Consider the following 12,280-nt stretch of genomic DNA (forward strand, 5'->3'; position numbering starts at 1 on the left):
TAAATAAACTTAATTTTAACAGAGGCAAATATGTCAATCTTTAAAAAAAAAATTTTAGTGTTAATGCAAGGTCATTCTTTTATATTATCTTCTACAAGTTTTATTGTTTTGCCCTTCACATTTAGTCCACAACATATCTGGGGCTGCCTTTTTTACACAGTATGAGGTAAGAGTCAAGTTTTATTTTTTCTTGTGAATGACCAGTTGTTCTAAGATCATTTATTTAAAATTGCATCCTTTTCCCACTAATCTGCAGTGACACTTTTGTCAACATCAATGTCCATACATTCAAGTGTCTGTTTCTGGGCTCTCTGTTCTATTCTATTGCTGACTGTTATATGAATAAGTGTTGACTTAATGTTGTATGAAAATAAGTCTTGGTACTGGGAAGAGCAAAACTTTCTACCTTACTTTTCTTCAAGGGAGAGACTTGATTAATATTGGTCCTTTACTTTACATTTCCATATAAATTTTAAATCATATTGTCAAAAAAAAATCTGTTAAGATGGAATCACATTGAATCTACATCTCAGTTTAGAGAGACCCAATACCTTTAGAATACTAAGTCTTCCAAATCATAAACATGGTATAACTCTGGCTTTATTCAGTTCTTTTTGGTTTCTCAGAATATATTATAGTTTTCTACATAGCTTACATATCTTTTATAAGATTTGTTTTTAGGTAGTTTATCATTTTTATGGCATTGTAAGTGGTATCTTTTTTTCCAGTCTTTAAGTATTTTTTTATTGGAAGGTTATGCATTGTATTGTAAGTCACTGTACATTTACTATTGTGGAAATATTGCCTGCATTTTCTAGTACAAAAAACAAACCCCAAAAGTTGTTTCAGGAATGTAAGAGAAATATCCAACTTAAATAGCAAAAAAATGTACTATAATCACCTCTGTACTGCAGTCATGTCTGCATTTCCCAGGCTTCTTATATAACAGTCTTGTCTGATAACAAACAATATAAAGAGAAATTATGGAAAACAGAAATTTACATATACTTGTAAAGTCTTACTGAGAATATCTTGTTGGCATTGGATAACCAATCATAGGCACAGCTGCACTAGCAGGATATACATATGCCTGTTGGTTCATACCACTGTATTTTTGGAACATTAATTCCATATTGCTGGAGGTTGCTGTTGGATTACCAGGCAGAAAACTGGTTTGTATACCAGCAGACACACATTTACTTCCAAAGCTCCCGTTGGGGTAATTTGCAACACTATAAACACCATTCTGGGTTTTTGACCCCAAATCTCTTAACCACACCAGAGTAACCTCTGTCATAATTTTGCCTGCCTCTAAAGGTATTAAATCAAGCTGCTTTGCCCACAGAGTATCTGTCCATATGGTCATCCTTCATGCGTCCTCAACCCCTAGAACAACCCGAACCTCTGTCTTGGACCAGCTGAAGCAATTTGGGATTAATTGCTTGATGAGCTTCATGAAGCACAGAGATAACGTCATGCTCTTGTTTTATATTGTTAGGAGTAAGGAAAGTGCATGCTCTCTTTGTTTTGGTACTACAAGTAGGTCTTCCAATTCAATGACTATCATCCTTTGAGGAGTTACGGCAGTCATAATCAATGACAAATGTCACATCTTCCACATTTACCCCTCTGGAGGCCACATGTGTAGCAATCAGAACAGGAACTTTTCCATACTTGAATATATTTAGAACCCAGTCACATTATTGTTGACTTTTGTCACCATGGATGGCCATGAAAGACCACCTAGGTATCTTTCCTCATTTTTCTTTTTTTAACATTATTTTTAAAATTTTTTTATCTTTTTATTGTTAAAATACATTTGTCTCCATTTTCCTGCCATTGCTTCCCCCTGCCCCACCCACCCCCATCCCTCAACCCTCAGTCCTTCCCCACTTTGGCTTTGTCCATGGGTCCTTTATACACATTTCTTGACTTGACCCTTCCCCTTCATTTCCCTATTACCCATTTCCCTCCTCCCCTCTTGTTACTGTCAGTCTATTATTTCTTTCAATGTTGCTAAGTTATGTATTTCTTGCTTGTTTGTTTTATTGATTAGGCTCCACTTATAGGTGAGATCCTATGGTATTTGTCTTTTGCCCCCTGGCTTATTTCATTTAGCATAATGCTCTCTAGTTCCATCCATGCTGTCGTGAAGGGCAGTGGCTCTTTCTTTCTTTCTGCTGTGTAGTATTGTGTAAATACTACCATTGTGTAAATGTACCATGTTTTTTTGATCTGCTCATTTCTTGATGGGCACTTAGGTTGCTTCCAGCACTTGGCTATTGTAAACTGTGCTGCTATGAACATTGGGGTGCATAGGTTCTTTTGAATTGGTGTTTTGGGATTCTTAGGGTATAATCCCAGCAGTGGAATTGCTGGATCAAAAGGCAGTTCCATTTTTAGCTTTTTGAGGAAAATTACACACTGTTTTCCACAGTGGCTGCACCAGTCTGCATTCCCACCAAGAGTGCACTAGTGTTCCCTTTTCTCCACAGCCTCGCCAGCACCTGTTGTTTGTTGATGTGTTTATGATGGCCATTCTGACTGGTGTGATGTGGTATCTCATTGTGGTTTTAATTTGCATTTCTCTGATAGCTAGTGATCCTTTCACATGTCTCTGGGCCCTGTGTATGTCCTCCTTGGAGAAGTGTCTGTTCAGGTCCTTTGCCCATTTTATAATTGGATTGTTTGTCTTCCTGGAATGGAGTCATGTGAGTTCTTTATATATTTTGAGGATCAAACCCTTGTCCAAGGTATCATTGGTAAATATATTTTGTGAGGTTCCCTTTTCATTTTGCTGATGTTTTCTTTAGCTGTGCATAAGTGTCTTATTTGGATGAAGTCCCATTTGTTTATTCTTTCCTTTATGTCCTTTGCTCTAGGAGACATCTTGGTGAAAATATTGCTGTGTGAAATATGGGAGAGTTTCCTGCCTATGTTCTCCTTTAGTACTTTTATGGTGTCACGACTTATATTTAAGTCTTTTATCCATTGTGAGTTTATTTTTGTGTATGGTGTACGTTGGTGGTCAAATTTCATTTTATTTCATGTAGCTGTCCAGCCCTCCCAACACCCTTTATTGAAGAGGCTATTTTTACTCCATTTAATGCTTCTGCCTCTTTGTCAAATATTAATTGACCATAGACGTGGATTTATTTCTGGGCTCTCTATTCTGTTCCATTGATCTATGTGTGTGTGTTATTATGCCATAACAAGACTATTGTGATTACAGTGTCCTTATAATATAGTTAGATGTCAGGTGTTGTGATCCATCCTACTTTGTTCTTCTTTCTCAAAATTGCTGTGGCTATTTGGGATCATTTATGTTTCCATATATATTTTTGAAATGTTTGTTCTGTATCTGTGAAATACATCACTGGTATTTTAATAGGGATTGCATTCAATCTATAAATTGCTTTGGGAAGTATGAACATTTTAATGTTAATTCTTCCAATTCAAAAACACAGTATATGCTCCCATTTATTTGTGTCTTCCTTAATTTCTTTCCTCAGTGTTGTGCAGTTTTCTGCATACAGGTCTTTTACCTCCCTGGCTAAGTTTAATCCTAGCTAATTTATTTTTATTGTTGCTATAGCAAATGTGATTTTTTTTCCTGATTTCTGATTCTGTTATTTCTTTGTTGGTGTACAAAAATACCTTCAATTACTGAATATTACTTTGTATCCAGCTGCTTTGCCAAATTCACTTATTTGGTTGAGCAGCTTTTTGGTGGAGTCTATGGGGTTTTCTCTGTACACTGTCATGTCATCTGCAAACAATGACAGTTTTATTTCCTTCTCTCCAGTTTGAATGTCTTTTATTTCTTTTTCTTGTCAGATCACTATGGCTAGGACTTCCAATACTATGTTGAGTAGAAGTGGTGAAAGCAGACATCCTTGTCGTGTTCCCAGCCTTAGTGGGAAAGCTTTTAGTTTTTGCCCGTTGAGTATGATGTTGGCTGTAGGTTTTTCATATATGGCCTTTATTATGTTGAGGTATGCTTCTTTATTCCAACTTTGCTGAGTGTTTTTATCATAAATGGATGCTGTGCCTTCCATGTCTATTGATGGGCTCATGTGATTTTTGTCTTTCCTTTTGTTTATGTGATGTATTACATTACTGATTTGTGAATATGACCTATCATTGCATCCCTGGGATGAATCCCACTTGATCATGGTGGGTGATCTTTTTAATGTATAGCTGGATGTGGATTGCCAATATTTTGTTAAGGATTTTAGCATCTATGTTCATCAGTGATATTGGCCTGTAGTTGTTTTCCTTTGTTGTGTCTTTATCTGGTTTTGGGATTAGGATGATGCCAGCATTATAAAAAGTGTTTAGGACTCTTCCCTCTTCTTGGATTTTTTGGAATAGTCTGAGAAGAACAGGGGTTAGCTCTTCCTTAAATGTTTTGTAAAATTGTCCTGTGAAACCATCCAGTCCAGGGCTTTTGTGTGCTGGGAGTTTTTTGATTACTGCTTCAATTTCACTAGCTGTTATCAGCCTGTCCAGACTTTCTGCTTCTTCTTCATTCAGTGTTGGAAGGTTATATTTTTCTAGAAATTTGTCCATTTCACCCAGGTTTTCAAATTTCTTGGCATATAATTTTTCGTAGTATTTTCTTACAATCCTTTGTATTTAAGTGGTATAAGTTGTAATTCCTCCTCTTTCATTTCTAATATTATTTATTTGTGTTCTCTGCCTTTTTTTCTTGATGAATCTGCTTAAAGGCTGGTCAATTTGGTTTATCTTTTCAAAGAACCAGCTCCTGGACTTGTTGATCTTTTGAATTGTCCTTTTAGTCTCTTTGTCATTCAGTTCTGCTCTGATCTTGATTATTCTGTTCCTTCTACTTGCTCTGGGATTTATTTATTGTTGCTTCCACAATTCTTAAAGATGTAAGGTTAGGTCATTTATTTGAAATGTTTCTATCTTTTTTAGGCAGGCCTTCATTGCTATGAAGTTCCCTCTCACGACTGCCTTTGCTGTGTCCCATAGGTTTTGGAGTGTTGTGTGTTCATTTTTATTTCTTTCCAGAAACTTTTTGATTTCTTCCTTCATCTCATTATTGACCCATTCATTGTTTAATAACATGTTATTCAGTCTCCATGAGTTTGAATGTTTTTGAGTTTTTTCCTTGAGGTTTATTTCTAGTTTCAAGCCCTTGTGGTCCAAGAAAATGCTTGTTATGATTTCAATGTTCTTGAGTCGGTTGAGGCTTGTTTTGTGTCCTGTGGTCTATCTTTGAAAATGCTCCATGTGAATTTGAAAAGAACGTGTATTTGCTTCTTTAGGATGAAAGGTTCTATATACGTCAGTTCAGTCCATTTGATCTAATGAGTCATTCAGTTCCACAATATCCTTGTTGATGTGTTGTTTGGAATATCTATTGTTGACAGAGGGGCATTAAAATCCCCTACAATCAGTGTGTTGGTGTCTCTATCTTTCTTGAAGTCCACCAAGATTCTTCTTATATATTTGGGTGCACCTATGTTGGGTGCATATATGTTTACAAAGTTTATTTCTTCTCAATGGATTCTTCCTTTGAGTATTATGAAGTATTCTTCTGGTTCTCTTTTTATGACTTTTGCTTTGAAATCTTTTTTGTCTGATATAAGTATTGCTGCCCCACTTTTTTTTTCCTGTCCATTTGCTTGGAATACTTTTTCCCATCCCTTTACTTTCCTTCTGTGTAGGTCCTTTGTTCTGAGGTGGGTCTCTTATAGGCAGCATATATGTGAGTCATGTTTTCTTGTCCATTCAGATCTCCTGTGTCTTTTGATTGGGGCATTTAATCCATTTACATTGGAAGTTGTTATTGCTGGTACTTATTCATTTTTTCCCTTTGTACCTGTGTTTCTCTCTTTCTCACTCTTTTTCTTCATCTTCTTAAAGCAGTCCCTTTAGCATATCTTGCATTGCTGATTTGGTGGAGGTGTATTCTTTTAGGTTTCTTTTGTCTGGGAAACCCCTTATTTCGCCTTCCATTTTAATTGGGAGGTTTGCTGGGTAGAGTAGTCTTGGTTGCAGGCCTTTGGTTTTCATGACTTGGACTATTTCTTGCCATTCCCTTCTGGCTTGTAGTGTTTCTGTTTAGAAGTCAGCTGCTAGCTGTATTGGGGCTCCCTTGTATGTTACTACTTGTTTCTCCCCTGCTGCCTTTAAGAATCTCTCTTTGTCTTTGATATTTGCCATTGTAATGATGATGTCTCTTGGAGTGGGCCTTATTGGGTTCCACTTGAATGGGACCCTCTGTGCTTCCTGGACTTGTGTGAATTTTTCTCTCCTCAAATTAGGGAAGTTATCCATCATGGCTTTTTCAAACAGGTTCTCTATCCCTTGCTTCTCTTCTTTTCCTTCTAGTATCCTTATTTACAGATAGTATTATGTTTCAGGTTGTCCTGAATTTTCCTCAAGGCCTCTTCATTCTTTTTGAGTCTTTTTTCATTTCTTGCTCTTTCTGGGAACTTTTTCCTACCTTACCTTCCAGCTTGCTCATTCAATCCTCTGCTTCATCGAGCCTTCTTTTGATTCCTTCTTCAATTCATAAATGGTATTCTTCACTTCCTCTTGTCTCTGATAGTTTCTATGTCCTTTTTCATGCTGATATAGTTTGCAGTAAGTTCCTCATAGTTTCCCTGTAGTTTTTGGTAATTCTCTCTGAGCTCTCTTAGCTCATTGAGCTTCCTTAGAACTATTGTTTGGAACTCAATATCTGATAGTTTACTCGCCTCTATTTCATTTAGTTCTGTTATGGGGATTCCTCTTTTCCCTTTGACTAGGAGGTGTTTCTTTGTCTTCCTATTATTTGTGAGACTCTTCTTTTTTGCTTCTGCTTCTTAAATTGATCTGTCTTGATTTCCTGACTTTGTGTTGTGAATTTCTATGGTAGGAGACTGCTGTTTTTCCTTTCTGTATCAGCCTCTGATGTCAGCTGTTGACTCCATCTGACCTTATGCAGTTTGTTCAAGACTTCCAAGAATCTACTGTCTGTGGCAGTCTCCTTCAGTTGTTCATCTAGTCACTCTGCACTCAGCAGTCAGTCTTAGGTACCACACGGCCAGGGCACAGTCACTCATGGGGGTGGCACTATTGTTTCCTCTCACACTGCTGCTGCTCAGGGAAGCGGTCTGCCTGAGCAAGATGCCTGCTGCCGCATTGGGGATTATTCAGCACCCGGGTCCCGCCATGCACTTCTTCTGTTCTCTCCCCAAAGACCCCTTCCCCAGTCTCCCCTCAGTCGTCTCTAGCCCACACTGCCCCTGCCTTTTCCAGAGAGCATGGTAGGTGGCTTCAAATGACAATTTATGCTTTGACCCTTTAAATGGCTCTTGTGTCTCCAGCCAGTCTTCTCTGGCAGAGAGCAATCCTGCTGCTTTTCACAGCTGTCTGTTATCTGTGTACTTTTTGGGCTCTGGTGCTGTAGGCTGGGGATCCCCACTCATGGTTCAGACCCAACTCTTCTCAGGGGGATCCCACTGGCTATTTAAATGTCCCTCTGGTGCTGCTGCCTGTATGTGCCCAGCCAGCCTTCTCAAGTCTCTACCACACTCCTTACCAGTCAGGTTGTGCTGAAGCTGATTCTTCTGTCTGTCCAAGGTTATAAGACTTCTCTCTTGCCATTGTTCAGTTGTTTGTTTTGGGTAATTTCTCCTCAATTTAGAATAATTCCAGATTGGTCCTGGGGGGAGGTCAGTGTGACTTCATTCAGTCCTCTGCCATCTTGTACCTTTTCCTCATTTTTCTAGTAGGTTCATCACATGCTCTTTTGTTTTCCACAAAAACAATGGTTTTATTCCCATTCTCACTCATGAGCTCTTTGATCAGACAAATAAGTTCTTCATCTTTTTCTACAGCATGACACACATCCACAATCTGAAGAATGTTGCAGTTTGTTTGCACTCAGTTCCAGAGTATCACTGTTTATGTAAATATAGTCTTTCAGGATATCTTTTGCAAGTTGTCTTACTTCTTTTGGCCAAATCACACTCCACTGTATGGTTTGCCTATAGGTCTTATCAAATTAACTTCCAGGTGTTGCATAACAGATTTCCATACCTCTCTCCAAATCATGTACTTATGGTCCCTTGGGAGGACAATCATAAATGCAAGTTGATTTCAATCAACATACTCTACAGTATTCAGCAGCTACTTGGTGCACCTGTGGGTGCACCTTGGTGTGGAGTTGGTGCCAGCACTATGCAAATAGGCCCATCATCTCTCAGTAATAATGAACAATGATTCACGTGGACAATGGCAGATAGCAAAGGAGACAATGTTTTCCCTGATCTGGTTTTTGCTACTCCAAACATATCCAATCTAATTAGAGCAACTAGCCATCTCTGAACTGGAATACCAGTGGGTTCATTAAAGCTCTGTTTTGCGATCACATTCATGATGTTTGCAGGGAAGCCTGATTCATAAAAATTTAGAACTGACTTTGGGAAACTGTGACTTCTAACTGTAATTTCCTTGCTTCTTCTGTATGTCTCCATCTTTTGTGCTGTGCACCTAGTCAAATCAGGGTGTTCTTGATAAAAATTCTTCTCAAATTTGGGCAGCTCATCCAGATTCCACTTCTTTTAAATTAGCTTCTCCTCAGGGTTTCCAAACTTCCTTCATGACAGGGGCCCTGACCTACTTACTCCAAGTCGAGATGCCCCAGACCTTCTACTCCAGCTGTGATCTGGGTCACTTGAATAACCTCACACAGCATCAATGCTCGCAGTTGGCAGGAAACAAAGTGGAGAGAATTGATGCAACAAATCACTGGAGGTGGTTTCAGTGACAGAGAAGTCTTGTGGGAATGGCAGCAGCGTAGAGACAGTGATGACAGGAGCCAGAGCTGCTCTCCAAGAGACCAGTGGAAATGAATGTGGTCATAAGTGGTATCCTTTTAAAATTCACTTTTCAACCATATGTGGCTAAAGTTTTGTATATTGACTTTGTTTTCAGCAACTTATTAATTTTAATAATTTATGTGCAATTTCTTTTAGATTTTCTAGGTACATAATATTGTCTTCAAATAATGACATTTTGCCCTTTCTTTCCAATTCTTATGTTTCTGTTTTGTTTTGTTTTTTTTTTAATTTGCCCACTGGCCAAGAAATGTCACACAGAAGTGGTAAGAACAGGCATTCTTGTCTTGTTTCTGACATCAAAGGGAAAGCTTTACCATTAAGTCTCTGGTTTTCCTGAAGATTTTCTATGTCAGGATATAGCTTTCTTTTTCAGTTGCCCTGTTTAAAATTTGATGGTCTTCTGAAAACTGTGGCTTCATGTCTTTTGATAATTTTGTATATATTTCAGCCACACGCCCCTCAAATTTTGCTTCTGTCCCATTTTCTTCTTTATTTATGAGACTCCAATCAAACAAGTATTTATTTAGTCTATAGTTAATGGAATCTGCTGCCATTGAAATGTTTTACATTTCTGCTGGCACCATTGAGCCTTTGTGTTGAATATTGATATTGTGGATGTTGCGTATTTGAAATGTGGCTAGTGTGATACAGGAACTAAATATTTAAATTTCATTTACTTGTAATTCATTTAAATTTAAGTATAAATCGGCACACCATTATCAGACAGTATAGATTTAGAATGTACCCACTTTATCATCCTTTCTTACTCTCTCTATATTCTATTCTTCTGATCTCTCTTCCAGTTTCCTAATTCTCTCTTCAGTTGTTTGAAATCTACTATTAAATTCATCTATCCTCTTAATTTTGATTACTTTATTTTATTTTATTTTTTAAAACATGAAACACTGTGTTTACTTTTGTCTATTAAGTGTCTCAGGTCTAGAACTAACGTGAATTTTAACTTTATCTTAATTCTGTAACCCTCACCATAAACCAAAATATAAGACTTAAACTGAAATGTACCAGTTACAGTAATTTATCATGTTTTAAGAAAATTTTAGCAAATATCATTTAAAATAACTGATTTCATTATCTCAGAAGTCACATGTATTCATCATTAAATACGAAGTTTGTATTTAGAAATTATATCCTCTGCTAAAAAGGGAATGCAAAAATCTTGCTTGGTACTAATTACATTTAAGTGTGTTCAAACACTGACCTATACAATTCACATGATGAAAAGCAGATTGAAGCCACTAAGTAAACTGTTCTGAAAGTGTTTGTCTCATAGATTTTTAAAAATTTAATCTTTACTGTATTTTTCCATTACCATTAAGTCCCCTTATTATGCCATCTCCCCAGAAATCACCACACTGTTCTCCATATCCATGAATCTTTTTATGTTTTTGCTTCATCCCTCTACCCCCTAAACTCACCCCACCCCAGAGCTGTCAGCCTGCTCTCTGTCTATGAGTCTGTCTCTATTTTGTTTGTTAGTTCAGTTTGTCCTTTAGATTCCACAAATGAGTGAAATCATGTGGTATTTTTCTTTCTCTGACTGGCTTGTGTCACTTAGCATGATGTTTCCCAGGTCCATCCACACTGTTGCAAAGTGTAAAATTATATTCTTTTTTATGGCCATGTAATATTCCATGTGTATATGTCCTATATTTGTTTTATCCACTCACCTATCGATGGACACATGGGTTGCTTTCATATCTTGGCAATTGTAAATAATGCTGTAATGAACATTGGGGTGCTCATGTTCTTTCAAATTAGTGTTTTGTGTTCCTTTGGATATATTTTAAGATGTGAGATAGCTGGGTTGAAAGACAGATCATTTTTAATTTTTTGAGGTATCTCCACACTACTTTCTACAGTGGCTGCACAAGCCTGCATTTCCACCAATAGTCCAAAAGAGATCTCATTTCTCTACATCCTCTCCAGTGCTTGTTGTTCATTTACTGATGATAGCCATTATCACAAGGTGTGAGATGATACCTCACTGTGGTTTTAATTTGCATTTCTCTGATGACTAGTGATGCTGAGCATCTTTTCATATGTCTACTGGCCATCTGTATATCCTCTATGGAGAAGTGTCTATGCAGATCCTTTGTCCTTTTTTTAATTGGGGTGGGGTTTTTTTTTGGCATTGAGTTTTGTAAGTACTTTATAACTTATGGATATTAACCCCTTATTAGATATATTGGCAAATATGTTCTCCTATTTTGTAGGTTGTATTTTTATTTTGTTGATGATTTCCTTTGCTGTGCAAAAACTTCTTAGGTTGATGTAGTCCCCATTTGTTATTTTTTCTTTTATTTCCTTTGCCTGGGGAGATATATCCAAATAAAATATTGCCCTGAGCAATGACTGAGACTTGGCTAACTATGTTTTCTTCTATGATTTTATGGTTTTGGGTCTAAAAGTTAAGTCTCTAATCCATTTTGAATTTATTCTTGTGTGTGGTGTAAGAAGGTGGTCCAGTTTCTTTTTTTTTTTTTTTTTGCACATGTCCATCTGATTCTCCCAACACCGTGTATTGGATAAACTGTTTTTAGCCTATGGTATGTGCTTGCTTCCCCTGTCGAATATTGACTATAAAGGTGTGGGTTTATTTCTGGGCTCTCTATTCTGTTCCATTGATCTGTGTGTGTATTTTTATGAGAGTACCAGGCTGTTTTGATTACTATGGCCTTATAGTATAGTTTGAAATCAGGTAGTGTGATTCCTCCAACTTTGTTCTTCATTCTCAGGATCACTGTTGCTATGCAGGGCCTTTTGTGGTTCCATATAAATTTTTGAAATATTTTTTCTAGTTCTGTGAAATATGTCATTCAACTCTTCCTAAGAATTACATTGAATCTGTCAATTCCTTTGGGTAGTATGGACACTTTAATGATGTTAATTCTTCTAATCCATGAACACAATATGTGCTTCCACTTACTTGTATCTTGTTCAGTTTCTTCCTTCAGTGTCTTATAATTTTCTGAATACAAGTCTTTTACCTATGTGGTTAGATTTATTCCTAGGTATTTTATTCTTTTTGTAGCAATTGTGAATGGGATTGTTTTCTTAAGTTTTCTTTCTGTTAATCAATTATTGGCATATAAAAATTTCCTGATATTAATTTTGTATCCTGCTACCTTGCTGAATCCATTTATTAGTTCAGGTAGTTTCTTGGTGGAATCTTTGCAGTTCTCTTGGTACTGGATCATGTCACCTGCAAATAAAGACAGTTTTACTTCTTCCTTTTGAATTTGGATGTCTTTTATTTCTTCTTCTTGCCAGATTGCTGTGGCTAGGACTTCCAGTGCTATGTTGAATAAGAGAGCTGAAAGCAAACATCCTGTCTTGGACCTGATCTTAAGGGAATGCTTGTAGTTTTGTCTGTTGAAATGATGTGGCAGTGGATGTGC

The 12,280-nt window shown here is 37.1% G+C and overlaps 1 pseudogene; it reads right to left on the bottom strand.

Annotated features, from left to right (window-relative positions):
• Positions 1 to 1,018: 1,018 nt before the first annotated feature.
• On the bottom strand, positions 1,019 to 12,079 carry LOC129077788 (probable ATP-dependent RNA helicase DDX5; annotated as a pseudogene).
• Between the last annotated feature and the right edge of the window lie 201 nt (positions 12,080 to 12,280).

Source organism: Pteronotus mesoamericanus, unplaced genomic scaffold (assembly GCF_021234165.1).
Source record: "Pteronotus mesoamericanus isolate MK-2021 breed Mesoamerican mustached bat unplaced genomic scaffold, CSHL_Meso_final contig_69, whole genome shotgun sequence".
NCBI lineage: Eukaryota > Metazoa > Chordata > Mammalia > Chiroptera > Mormoopidae > Pteronotus > Pteronotus mesoamericanus.